The 14,704-nt window shown below is 32.0% G+C and overlaps 1 protein-coding gene and 1 long non-coding RNA gene across 2 annotated transcripts in view; both read left to right on the forward strand.

The window, feature by feature from the left end:
• LOC149425382 (uncharacterized) overlaps positions 1–14,704 on the forward strand; it is a 69,479-nt gene that overhangs the window by 13,701 nt on the left and 41,074 nt on the right. The gene's annotated exons all lie outside the window — the stretch shown is intronic.
• Positions 12,926–14,191, forward strand: LOC149425383 (uncharacterized). The gene is made up of 3 exons (XR_016305694.1): positions 12,926–13,001; positions 13,124–13,180; positions 14,135–14,191. It is a non-coding gene; the product is annotated as an uncharacterized LOC149425383 (long non-coding RNA).

Raw genomic sequence — 14,704 nt, forward strand, 5'->3', positions numbered from 1 at the left:
TACAGGTCTTTTGAAATAAGTTTTAATATTTTAAGAATGGATTTAGTCTCCTGATATAAATTATCCACTAAGGGGAATCAAGCACGATAAAATAACTCTTTGAATAAATACAATTAGCTATTGATCAAAGTGAATTGACTCGGCAAAGAAAGACACCCATCAAAGAAGAGGTTTTGTAAAAGCAAGTCAAATATTTATTTGCTCTCCATAAAACAGTTATGTACCAATATATTTCAGATAAAATCACACATTTGAGGTACATGTAAGTATAAAAGGTCATGGGGGCAGTTTCACCATTTTGTGACACGGAGAAAACTTACTGATAAGAAATATTGTTAATTGATTAAAAATCTGCTTTTCCTGTTAAAAACTGGACTGTAGACCTATAACGAATGAATTGACAAATTTCACTGCAAACAATCAGTAAAACACGAATATTTTATGAGTAATTCGAAACACGCGTTCTTAAAAATAATAATATTTTCGCATCTCGTCCAATATATTTTTTCAGAAAAGGCCACCTGAGTGAACACGTATTCAGATATATTCTGAATGAATTATATTTTATTAGGAAATGGCCATGCAGTCACTTTTTTAACTGTATTTTGATTTAAAAAAACCGTACTAATTTTTCTCGGCGCGTTCTCTTAGGCAGAAGTCCTCGCTTTCGGAATATACAGGGTTTTCCAATAAGAGGTGTTATTTTAAATAGCCCGCTATTTCGGTAGATGTAACTTTTTTTTTCTAATTTGACAAATAGAAACTACGTCATTAATAAAAATGGAACGATACACGCTTCAACAACGCATTGAAATTATTAAAATTCACTTGAGTGAATCAAATGCAAATCATCTTGAGTGATGAGGCCCATTTCCACCTCGGTGGCTTCGTCAAAAAGCGAAATTGTCGCATCTGGGGCTCGGAAAACCCAAGAGTTATTGTTGAAAAGCCTCTTTATCCTCAGCGTGTGACTGTTTGGTGCGGTTTATAGTCCGGCGGAGTCATTGGACCTTACTTTTTCGAAAATGAGGCTGGAGCAACAGTTACGGTGAATGGATTTCGCTATCGAGAGATGATTAATGATTTTTTATGGCCGAAATCAGATAGTATTGATCTGGACAATGTTTACTTTCAACAAAACGGCGCTACGTGACACACAAGCAATGAAACCATTGATCTTTTACGATTGAATATCAAGATAACACCTCTTATTGGAAAACCCTGTAGTAAAATTGTTAGGCGCAATAAGTATAAATGTTTGGCTGAAATGGCTTTATCCGCGTTTAGTGACTACATCTGAATAGCCAGGTACTCCCCATCTTCCTCTTACTCATCTCCTTCCCATACCTATTACTTTCAGCCCATAACGTACCCCAATCGGGGATAACTAGCTAAATATGTTTGGGAGCCATTGGGAATGTTGTGCGGTATTCGCATAAAAAATAAAATTAAAATATTGCTTTTTTGTTTTTCTTGACACAAAATTAGTATTTTTTTTCCTAAAACAAATTTGAATACTTTCCTATGTTAAAAGCAGATGAGAAGAAATAATTTATAATACCATTTACATATCACTTGTAATTATTTCTCCTTATGACCTCAAATTCCTTTTTTTTTCTCCAATATGTATAATATAATAATTTTTAAGTTTCAGTAATTAATATATCATCTTTCTAATTTTTCATAAAAATTGTACCTATCTTTCAAAGGAACCTCTCCTAGATTTTTGGAATGTTGAATGGCCATGGGAGATAAACCCTTGCTTACATAGGTACTTACACATATGTAAGCAAGGTTTTGTCTCCCATGTCTTTTTACTGGATATAGGCGAAGGTATCGTAAATTATAATGCGTAGATAGAAATATAAACAAATATATTTATTTAAATGTTTACAAGTCGTGTGGGAATGCGGATAGAGTTTTATTACCAGTAATAAAATCGGAAACCTTAGCAAATGAAACATTAATTTTCAATGATTTGTAGAATGCGTTGATATTTATGGATTAGATACTAAAAAATAAAGAAGAAAAGAAGATTCGGCTGTACAACTGGGAACTGTTCGTTTCAGATAGGTTTCAAATTGGTTCAGTTCAAATGAAGTAGGTAATAGAACACAAATACATAACAATAAACTCATAACATTGAACAAATTATTTTTTACATACAGATTTAAGTCATAACTTTGTGGAAATTACTTTTATATTAACAATATAAGAGATAAGTTGGGTAGCATCTTAATTTTTTTCACTGTTTCTATGATGTGTAATAATATATATTTATGTAAGAATTATGATTTCAACTGATTTAAGACTTGTCTATAGAACATATTATTTGATTTTGTGAAGCATGGTGAGAATTTAAGGTCTAGAGGCCATAATTGTTAATTAATTGTCTAAACGTATTTATTTATTCAAAATTGTAAACTCTAAATTCGACTGTTTCGAACTTCTGCAACTCATAAACTTACGATACCTACAATAACAACACGACAAAATACACTATTCCACTGCAACACACATAAGCGCAATTACATTGCGAACTCCCCAATACAACGGTTTCACACTTTGTGAAACCAATACTTGGGTAATGTCGATATATATTTAATATTAACTTTGCAAATTTTGTGGATCACGTAAAAGATTTATTTCGACACTATTCCTAAATGGAAATGAATTATTTTTGTAAACTGATTTGTTCAGTCAAATCGCTGTGTTATTTAATTGTTGTAATTAATGATCTTTTTATATTTTTATTTTTGTTTCTTGCATGTATTATTTTTTAAACAATTTTATTTTGTCTGTCTGTTTTGTTCAATTTTAAACTGTCCGGCTTTAAGCCAAGTCATTTCCAAAATGAACTACGGAGATTTAATTTGAAAATAGTTTTAGGAATTAGTATTGCTGATTTCTTAAAAATCTCTTCAATTTACTGGTAATCCGGTTAAAAACGGGACTGCAGGCCGCTTCCTGATAAACTTTTTGTAAATTCGTTATAATATCGGAACACTTGTTCATGCACCTGTGTATGTCTAAAAAATATATTATGACGAATTTGTTCCGACATCGTGACAAAACATTGTGTATTTTACTAAAAATACACCTATCAATGCATTCTTTGATGGCCTGCGATCCCGGTTTTAACGAGGTTAGGAATAATTTGAAGAGATTCTTAATAAATTTGTAATATTTCAGCAAGTTTTCTCTGAGTATGTATTTCTGAGTATATATTTCTTGTATTGTATCTCTGAGTGTGCATTTAAATACATCTCAGAAATGAGAGAAAAATGGTATGGATGCCTTTGAAATGTTGTCATGTGAGGTAATGCTTACAGTCTTCGGAACAGAACTTGTAATTGTGATTTTTTTGAGATTCCGCCTAAGAGTCCCAAATGTCCGAAGTGAAACTGTTTCACGGAATTTGTTAAGCTGAAGGAAGTGGGGGCCATTACTACTCTGAAAATATGTGTAAGTGTATAAAGTAATATCAAGTATATAACCGTTAAAAAATAGGAGCTTACCTCTTTAGTATTACTTCGAAAGCAGCGTGATTTCTTTGTGGAAATAAGGAGTTTAAATCTAATTTATTAAATTTTATGAAAGTTCACATATTAACCAGTAATTTTTTAAATGTTGATTTCAGGATTAAAATAGTAAAATAGTTTGCATTTTTTAAAGCCCGCCAAAACGATCGAAATCTGACGGGGTACGCGTGACGTCATAGTACCATGGTTTTGTCGGTTAACAGAAAGGTCAATCCCACTCTGGTCGGTTTGAAATCATCAAATCCCAATTTAAATATTTAACAAGATTTCCGAAAAACATGAATTCTTTTGAAATGATTTGTAAACCACAGTGGTAACCCGTGCAGCGCTACGCAGCGCTACTTTGAACAAAATTAAGCGATAGGTAGCGGTAAAAGCACTGTCAGAACCCGCTGACCAATCACAGGGCGTTTGTATCTTACGGTTTTAATGTTTTTAAATGACGATTTAATAATTCTGCATATAATTATGTAAAATAAAACTTATGTATTCAGAATGATCTATATGAATATAATGTTCTTATGCCATGATATTCGTCACTGAAGTCCTTATTGTGAAGAAACTGCGTTATATTTATTTAGACCTCATCTGCAAAAATTAAATAACCGTTTTCCTCAATTCATTATGAAAGATATTTTTCTGGGATAGCGGGAATTTGAAATACAGTTTGGACTCGGGACCTTTCGACATGTTTGTTTTCATCCTCTGGGATACAAAACAACATTAAAACCAGTTTGCGTCTTGAAATAATACTCATTACAACTATTTTCGCGTGTTTTCGCAATGATTTCTTTCGTAACGCTTGGACTTCTAAACACTTGAAGTTGACCCAGTGTACCTATAGTTTACCATTGACAAATACACGTGCCTCTATATTCACGTATATATATCTACATTTATAAATGTTGTTTGAGCCATTCGTGTTAAAGGTATTTGTCGTAGATAAACAATTACATTGAAATTTACAAACAAGTATTACACACCATTACCCGTGTTTTTTTTTATGTATGTGACTAAAAAAAATTTCAACCGCAACACAATTCGTTACGAAAAGTCTGATAATGTATTGTATGCTTTGCTGGGTAAATGTGGCAAAATGTTTCTTAATAATAAACAAAGAGAAAAAAAACTACGTATTTCGAATCCGTTTTTTGGCTCGCGTTCACTTTTGTACCCGTTTTTTAGACAATAATAAAATAAATCTCACAAAAATATTAATATTCCCACTTCAAGATTTTGTTATCTGTCACTTATGTTAATTGTATGGGTCAACTATTAAAATCTATTATTTATTTACACACTTTTAAAAAATATGTAAATTTTATTTTATATTTTCATTTTTAAGATGTGTTTTTGGTGGCTTAAGTTTTTGTCCTTAGATTTTTTAATATCACTTTTTCTGTCAATATTTAGTAAATATGTTGACTGATATTAGAAAGTGACATGACAAGTCACATATCCCGTCGTTCTGGGTTTTTCTATCCGGTAACGGATGCCCTAGATACGTTTTCTATGGAATATTTTTAACGATGACCTGCGCTTTTTCAGTGTTGGGTTATTTTGAGGTCACCACCTTGTAATTTTACTATAATATTTAAAATTATGTATTTTTAATGTGAATATCGCTCAAGAATCCCAACCGTCTGGAGCCAGTGAGACTACGGCATTCCCGATTGAGTATTTTGTGAGGCTGAATTAAGTGTAGAAGGGAAGGAGATGGGGATAGGGATGGGAAATATTAAAGTGGGGAAGTACCTGGATATTCAGATCAAGTCACCAAACGGCTAGTGCCATTTCAGGCAATGTATCAATTCTGAATTGTGTTCTTACATCAGGGTTATACTGAAAGTATCTTTCACCCTGGAACGTCTAAAATATACCTTTTATTATTTCAAATAATTAAATTGTGAAATAACACAAGTCCACTCGGCAACGTGTCATAAATATTTTTTGTATAGGTATGTATTATTTTTAAATTAATTAATTACGAAACAACATAAATTAATCAAATAAAATTTACTTGCACACGCCGGGATTTGAACCTGATTTGTTGTAATGAGTCTTACCCCTCGACCACACGAAGGACGGGTTGTTTCACGGAATTTGAACAATTCATCGAATTTCAAAGTTGATTTTGTGAAAGTTCTATTTAACTTCTATTATTATATCATTATTGGCCTGTTGCTTCACAAAACTGAAAAAATAACATAACTTGAATAGAACCTTCTCAGAACTTGTTGATCGATTCTGAAATTTGACAAATTGTTCAAATTCTGTGAAATAACCAATCCTTAGGACGGGTTGTTTCGGAGAATTTGAACATTTCATCAAATTTCAACGTTCATTTCCGGGTTCTGTGAAAGTCCTATCAAAGTTTTGTTATTATATCATTATAGGCTAGTTGCTCGACAAAACTGAAATTAAAACAGAAATTTAAAAAATCTTTCACAGAACTTGAAAATGAACGTTGAAATTTGATGAATTGTTCAAATTCTCCGAAACAACCCGTCCTTAGTATTGTAACTGTAAATATCAAGATTATCTGATAACGTATTAATTAAAATAACAGTTCAATAACAGATTATGTCGAATATGATGTTTACTAAAGTTGCTTTACTGCATTTATTTTCAGAATAAAAAGTATTATTATTATTTAAGACTGTTTGGTCTTGATCTGAGACCAGTTCTTACCTCTCCGTAACCGGCGTAAACCATCACCTTGCTGAAAAACTATTTGAATAATGGAACATAACAATTGCAAGAAAATACTTCAAATTCGAGTACGATTGTTTTGAAAACAGAAGGATAGGGAGAGAGTGGTATATTTATGAATAGGGACTACATTGGAAGCAAGTTGTTGGTATTTTTCGTGTACATAATCTCGTTTTTATGTAAAAAGAAGAAATTTTACTGTGTTGGAAGTACATAATATATTTTTGAGAACTCAATCGTTTTGTTGTTGCGATAATAATTACTTGAAGGTATCACTATATTGTGAACGCATTGTGTGCTCTCTCGCAGAGATCGAGGGTATTGTGACGTCATATGATTGCCTAAGTATATCCACCAATGAAAAACTCTATTCCATAGACTTTAGAGTTTCATTAGTGTATAGTATAATAACTAGTCTCCGAATAAGGATTGTAATGTATATATATTGGAATATCTATGATTTGTTAAGACCAAGTTATTTTCATCGCCCGAAAAGCCCGAAGGTATCGATCTAATGAGAGGTTTATTTATGGCAGAAATACAGTGATAAACGATTTGTCATCCCGTTTTCGTGTTACATACCTTATTCTTTCCTACATTCCAGAAAACACTATTTATTACACTTTCCTCTAAATAATATACTGTCAATTTTCAAGTCAATCTTGAAGCTGTAATTCGTAAGTAGTTTCAGATGCAACACAGACATTTTGAAATTGTAGTGAAAACATCATAGAACCTTCGGTCATACAACTTTAGATTTTCTTTTTATTAGTAGGTAATAGGATAGTTAAAATTAATGATGATAAATTGAGTCGAACGTCCATGTTATAATAGGAAATTGATGATATACTTAATAAAATGACATTTTAGAATTATCAAGGTAACAAAATCCCCAATGTGGCAGATTACAAAGCGTTGCGGATGTGTGACAGTGAACACAGTGTGGTATTAGGAAACCTAAAAGCTGAATCACTTTGTACTTTGTCCAAAGACAAAGAAGCGGCAAACTGCAAACTATCCAATGTACAACATGACCATACTTCCTCCGCTGGTAATCAGTGTACTCACCCCGTAGAAGCCTCGCCAATCTAGTGACAATTTTCTTTTTTATTCAAGCAGAATAATTGCATTTTTACGAGCATAGTATAAAATTATTTGTTATGATACAAACTACACTAATATTTTCTACAGATTTATATGTTTCGTAATATTTTTTGTCAGTTGACCCACCAAATTGAGGCTTATTTGCTATGTTTAATATTTATTTATAACTAGCTGTACCCAGCCACGCGTTGATGTGGCTCAATCTGTCTGTGCATGTAACAATAGCGCGTGTTGCTTTTAAGTCCAACAGATAGCGATGTTTTTTTAAGCATGATTTTACCAGCCACAGGTGACATATATATAATATAGGTATATAAAAACACACGCATATTCGAACGCAACGTTGTGTAAAAATTTCAAACCAATCGCTGAAGAACTTTCGGAGATTTAAGATTTTGAACAAACGAACATTAACATTTTTATTTATATAGATTTCGTTACGTCAAAGCGACCCGATATATCTGGCCTGCATCTGGCAAAATGAATACATACCTACTTACTATGTTTTGTGGGCGAAACATTTACAAAATGAATACATACCCACTTACTATGTTTTGTGGGCAAAACTTTTACAAAATGAATACATACCTACTTACTGTGTTTTGTGGGCGAAACTTTTACAAAATGAATACATACTTACTTACTATGTTTTGTGGGCGAAACTTTTACAAAATGAATACATACCTACTTACTATGTTTTGTGGGCGAAACTTTTACAAAATGAATACATACCTACTTACTATGTTTTGTGGGCGAAACTTTTACAAAATGAATACATACCTACTTACTATGTTTTGTGGCCGAAACTTTTACAAAATGAATACATACCTACTTACTATGTTTTGTGGGCGAAACATTTAAAAAATGAATACATACTTACTTACTATGTTTTGTGGGCGAAACATTTACAAAATGAATACATACCTACTTACTATGTTTTGTTGGCGAAACTTTTACAAAATTAATACATACCTACTTACTATGTTTTGTGGGCGAAACTTTTACAAAATTAATACATACCTACTTACTATGTTTTGTGGGCGAAACTTTTACAAAAAAATGTATGTCTCAGTTACACTTTTTGTAAATAGTGCTAGGCCTATAAAAAGCGGATATATGTATGTAATTTAGTGTGTCATTGGAAGCGTTTAACCCATCCAGCATTTGAGGGTTATATATGACCGGTCGTCCATATTTCATAAATGTGTGTTTTTTTTTTTTTCTATAATGCGGAAATACTTAATTTTGTTGACGTTGGAAAGAGAATTGTTAATTTTTTCCAGTTTGACTCAAATATTTATAATGGAATACATTAATAAAATCCTAAAATAGCCAAAATGAATAATTCATAGTTTGCATTGTAACAATCGGCTTAACTTCAAACATTATGTATTATATCATAAAAGTGAAGGTACAGTTTTCTTACTAATTTCCCAAACAAAACGATATTTTCTAGGATTGGAGTAAAAATTTGGTTAGCGTCTTTTACAACCTTTTCAAGTTTGATATTTAGAATTTATAATTTTATACTAACACTATCTATTTCATCGATTATATTTGACGTGTACCCGGCGTTACTGGGGATTATCCTTAGGAGATAAACATTTACGACCAAGGTCTTTTCTGTAGGCCTTTTTAAGATACACAATTTCATACTACATTATTTTGATGAATCTCATAAGGTTTAGCCAGCGTTAGCAATGTAAGCACCCGAAAATATATTTTACGGCTTGATTACAAAACATCGGCTTTTCTCTACTTTTTGTAAATAAAATATGCATGTATCATATAAGTAAACCTTCCGTAAAAAAATATCTAAATGATACTGAATCTATTATTATTATATAGATATCGAAATCTGTTGCATAGTTTAGAAGAACTGAGCGCATAAACAGACAGACGCGGATGGCAACTTTGTGTTATACTATTTAGAGATTAGAGATGCCCGCTTGGCATAATAGCGATACATGTTCAAACTAATGATAATTTGATATCTAATACAATATTCATGAACATTTTTAATAATATCTGCTGGTTTGACTAGTGGTCGTAAAGAGGTATTAAAATTTAAAATATTCAAGGGCACTGCCAACAGTCAAGGAAAATTAATATAACTATTAAAACTCATAACCAACACATAAAAATATGGCTAATAATATTTTCACGATCGTTTTTTTATCGTTAACGATGTTATTGGTCTTCCTGGGTGAATTTGACATTTTGCATCATTAATTTGAGCGCTGTATTGGAATTATTATGATTGCATATTTTTGTTTCTAATGAAACCAGATATTTTACTGTTTAATGTTTTAATTTTTAGGCATCATTCGGGGTTTTATAAAACCTTGTAATGTTTTGCTAGAATTTGAAACATTTCACTTGAGTTCATCGACGTATTATATTCTTTATGGTCGCATCATAGAATAATATGGAAAGTTGGATTCTAACGAATCAGCGGTTTTAAAACTTTGTGTAAATCTTGAGAGGCGACATTTTTATAACTATTCATTTGATAATTAATACCTTTTATATTAGCAAATCATTACAGTTTATGTTTTAGGAAAATGTGATCAGTGCATCCGGAAAAAAAATTATATAAACAACAATAATATGCAGTGTAATAAGCATAAAGTTTATAAGTAATGAGCAGTTGGCGATTCTGCTGTTGAATAATTTTATTGTAATATCAACTAAACTGTTAAAGAATTCTAATAGCCTAATAATTCTGTTAAATCCGTTAATCCGCAGTATTCTTGAGTATGAGTCAACAGTCTGGAATCCACATTATATCACACAGGTATCTAGAATCTGTCCAAAGAACATTTACACGGATTTTGTCTTATCGATCAGGTGTCTACCATCTACTAGACGGTTACGAACAAAGACTTACATATTTCAAATTAGAGAGTCTACATAGTTAAAAGACGAAACACAAATGACCTCTTAATTAATGCTTTACAAAATTGTGAATAATCAAGTTCATAGTAACATAGTCCATCAAATCAAGTTAAACGCCAGGCCCAAATTCACTAGAAACCTTAACATATTTTGGACCGAAATTTTTACCAATAACACTGGTTATTTTAATCCTATGTCTAGAATGTCTCGATCATACAACGATATTGCTAAAACACATGCTTGAATAGATATTTTCATAAATAATATAACTTGTTTCAAGAGATATCTCCATGATTTCGGTACCAAAATAAAAAATAAAAAACAATTATTTTTTGTTGACTTTTGATGGTTTGATATTTTCCATTATATACCTAATTTAAACATATTTTTAAAATTATTATGTATTGTCATTTTTGTAGTTTTAAGCTTTGTATGTAAAATATTTATATTGTTGTGTTTCCTTCAGAGAATGTGCAAATGTGATTGCTGCAGACACATTAGTCTAGGGACATTTATATTTGTATGTAAATTTATTTTATACCAACCACAAGAATGTACTTTAAATGTCCTGTTTGTGTCTCAAATAAAAATAATAATAATAAGTGGAGACTTGAGTTAAAGGCTGATCAGTAAAAGCAAGTGTATAATGTAGGTTAGTCTAATAAATATGTATTAAATTATTTTTATAATGAAACAAACTTAGTCGGATTAATTTATTTTCTCACTGTGGTCACACGTTAGCTAGATAGGAAAAAATCGTGTTAAAATGAAATCGTACAGGTGGCTTTTTGATGGGTTTCGCCCAATTTAGTAAAGTTCCTTGATAGTAGAGTTTTGCTCCTTTGTATGTACAACAATAATTATAGGCAGGTTCCTATTAATTCAACGAGTGGTTCGAACCACTCGTTGTTCGAGCAATGTATGTAATTTTGACGGTGTTTCCGAGCGGCCTGAATCGGAGAATTGATACCCAGGAACCCGCTCGAAATACGAGTAGGTCAAACCACTCGTTCGAGTGGAATGACTTCGTCGAGAAGTGAGTCCCAGCTCTATAGCAATCAAAACTGTACAGGCATTTAGATACTAACACTAGCAGATGTGTCAACCACATTGCAAATTATGGTTATTATACTATCTATTTGGTTCACAATAGATAATAGATACAATAGAAATGGGTCATGGACTGTTATTAGTATGAACCCGCACGCACCAAGGTATCGCCAACACCGTTCACCGATACTACTGCAAATCGAATCTATACACAGCGGTGCCCCGCCTTTGTTTCTACCTACACCAAATGCATAACTTTCATTTACGTAGCTTTGATAGTCCGTACAGCTTGGCCGTAGCTCGGCGACAGACAAGATCTTCGATGAATTCTTTATTCTTATTTTCAAAGCGTTTGAGTATGTTCTAAACATAGCATAAAGAAGAACACGAGAAATGCATTGTGGGCGTGTTTCGTGATCCAAGTATTTGCCAAACTGAGGCTTAAATTTCCAATACAAAACTGTGTTTATGAAATTCAAATAGGATGGAGTACTACGATGTCAGGCGAGTGAAAATAAGGCTGAGCGCTGGGCACAAGGGAAACATGTGTTTTCATTCAAATTAGAACGGAAGGTGCCTCGAGTTTTTTTACTTTAATATATGGTTCTAAGGGGCTATTGTTTCAATGTTGAATTTAATTTGAGTGAGTGTTTTCCAATATTATATTTAAGTGTTTTTTTATTATTTATTTATTGTAACTGTGTGTCCGAAATGTTCCCAGCAAACATTTATATTTGTAATTAGTTTACTTTTATGCATGAATATTGTCAACGTTTTTGGTAAAGGTCCTTGAAATGTATTTAGGAACCTTTTCATTACAAGCATTGCACTATTAAAAGTTGAAGCCACTACAAATATTCAAAACATTAATACAAATATTCATTACATTAATACAAATATTCATAATATCAATACAAATATTCATAACATTAATACAAATATTCATAACATTAATACAAATACATATTCATATTTCAGAATGTACTAGGTATCTACGTTTGCAAATATTGTTGTCTCGTTACATAAAATATGTTGTTTAAGACCCGGCATTTTCAATTTCTACCGATTTTATATCAAGTTTCTCGCTAACTCCTTAAGTCTTGGAGTTCCAAAAAAAAATGTTGTTTTTGAAGATAATATCCATACATTTGTTTTGCCGAAACGTTAATTATTTGAAATTCCCTCGATAGAAAAAAATCGCAAAGTAAGCTCCGAAAATTATTAAAAATACGTTTTGTTCTGTTATTTAATATGTTATAAGCACGAAAAAATTCAGAGTGTATGATTAAATGCAACTAAAGACATTGGAGAGAGATTTTTGCTTTATTTCAAATGAGTCGTGTTTCATAAAATATTTTCACAGCAGTCGCTTACGTCTGTTCGTTCCAATCGTTTTAAATATTAGCGCGCTCTCTCTAACATTCGGATTTACATAAGCCTATTTCAAACAATCGCAATTCGCCGTCCAGACGGCAAGCTTGGTGGACCTGTACTAGTATTTTTGGCATCGAAAATTACGTAATTTATTGTAAGTAATATTTAATTTCAAATATTTGATTAACTTATTTTACGTGTATATAGCTATATATCAGTTAAATAATATTTTTTTTTAAATGGGAAATAAACAAAAAAATTGTCGAATTTCTAAAATAAATTATATCTCCAAAAGTCTCAACACATGTTGCAATCTAAACGGTAAGAAGAAACCAATTTCAGTTTATGCTACATAATATATTTATTATTATTTTGAAAATAAGTATTTGAAATATTTACTAGTATATTATGTAGTAAAAATTACACCTATTTTATTATTTCAGAATACATACATTGGGAGATATTTCTAATTCAAATGCATTGGAAACTGGAATTGCCGGGTAAGTTTTTTTATTTAGTTTTTATTGTTGAGGAATATTGTGATTTTTATTGTTGAGGAATGATGGTTTGGGCATGTAGAGGAAATGAGCGAAGGAAGGAGTGTAAGGAGAATAGACGATGCAAATGTGAATGGTAGCAGAAGTCGGGGACGCCCGAGGAAGACATGGCACGACCAAGTGAATCAGAATAATAGAAAGAGTCAGAATAATAGAAGAGCATGTATGAGACGATGTATGAATGTAAATGAGGCAAGAAGTGTGTGCCAAGACCGAGTTATTTGGCGGTCCGTCCTCTCTGCCTACCCCTGCGGGTAAACGGCGTGATGGTTAGTAAGTTAGTTAGTTTGTTGAGGAATATTATACAAACGAAAATAATTATCGTGATTTCTTTTTGGGGTAACTTTCTGTATACAAAAACACAAAATTCACCACAATCTACACATCTGCCCTGACGATGAACAATGCTAAACTGTCCGAAATGTTAGCTCAAGCGCAACACGGCGTAATACCCCAAAATATATCCCGACGATACTTTTCGCCCTCAGAATGTCAAATTATAAAATTATGCAACGTCTAGAATTTTGCGACCCGTTACTAGGCGAGCTTTCACGTAGGTTTTTTCTCTCGTGGTTTTTGCACCGGGGAGTTGAGGAATATTAAACTGTGGGACGATTATTTATTTAATGAGTCAAGCAGTTTTTTTTTAATATTAATAATAAATTTAACTCTTACGTATAAATTTATAAAATTTACATATTTCTTTGTAAAATTATAATTTCATTTAATTTAAAAAAATACAGTCAACGCAAAAAAAATAACAAGCAAACTTCAGTATCAGAAATTATCGTTAAGGGACAACTCCGTATAAAAAATGCATTAAACTTATTCTATTACAAAATATTTTTTCTATTGTTTTATAACTACATACTTATTTGTACTTTTAATTTATTTCAGAATGCGTTCATTTGAAGATACGAGTATATATAATGCATTGGTAACTGGAAATTCCGAGTAAGTTCGTTTTTTATTGACCATTGAATAATGATACACAGGAGTCCCTGAAAAAAATAATTTCCCTAAAAGCCTGTGTCATCTGTGACGATGCTGTGTGGGGGGTCTTTTGAGGAAAGGGAGAAGTTAAAAAGTGTCTCGAAGAGTTCCGTGTTGTTGAAGGGAGAAAATACAGAGACCAGCAAATAATTCCTCAGTCGAGCCGTTGAACTCGAATACGAGTCGTAGAATCGACCCGTTCTCTTGGAGCAAATGTCGACCGTGTACAAATTCTACCCAGTATACTTTTTTACTGTACAATTTTTTACAGACTGTACCTAGGCGATCTATTTTCAATAAATTCTAACCTTTTTTCAGATGTGACTCTACTCCAATGCGTAATGTTTTCCCTACAACTTGTAAAGGAGTTGAAGTACAAAGGTGATAATTAAACCGTTTGAACCCCTCACTTATATTTTTTAAAAATCACTTATATTTGCAGTTATACTGATTTTATTTTGTTCTAGCTACCAT

This window comes from Hesperophylax consimilis, chromosome 3 (genome assembly GCF_061612785.1).
Source record: "Hesperophylax consimilis isolate HC1 chromosome 3, BYU_Hcon_1.0, whole genome shotgun sequence".
Classification (NCBI taxonomy): Eukaryota; Metazoa; Arthropoda; class Insecta; order Trichoptera; family Limnephilidae; genus Hesperophylax; species Hesperophylax consimilis.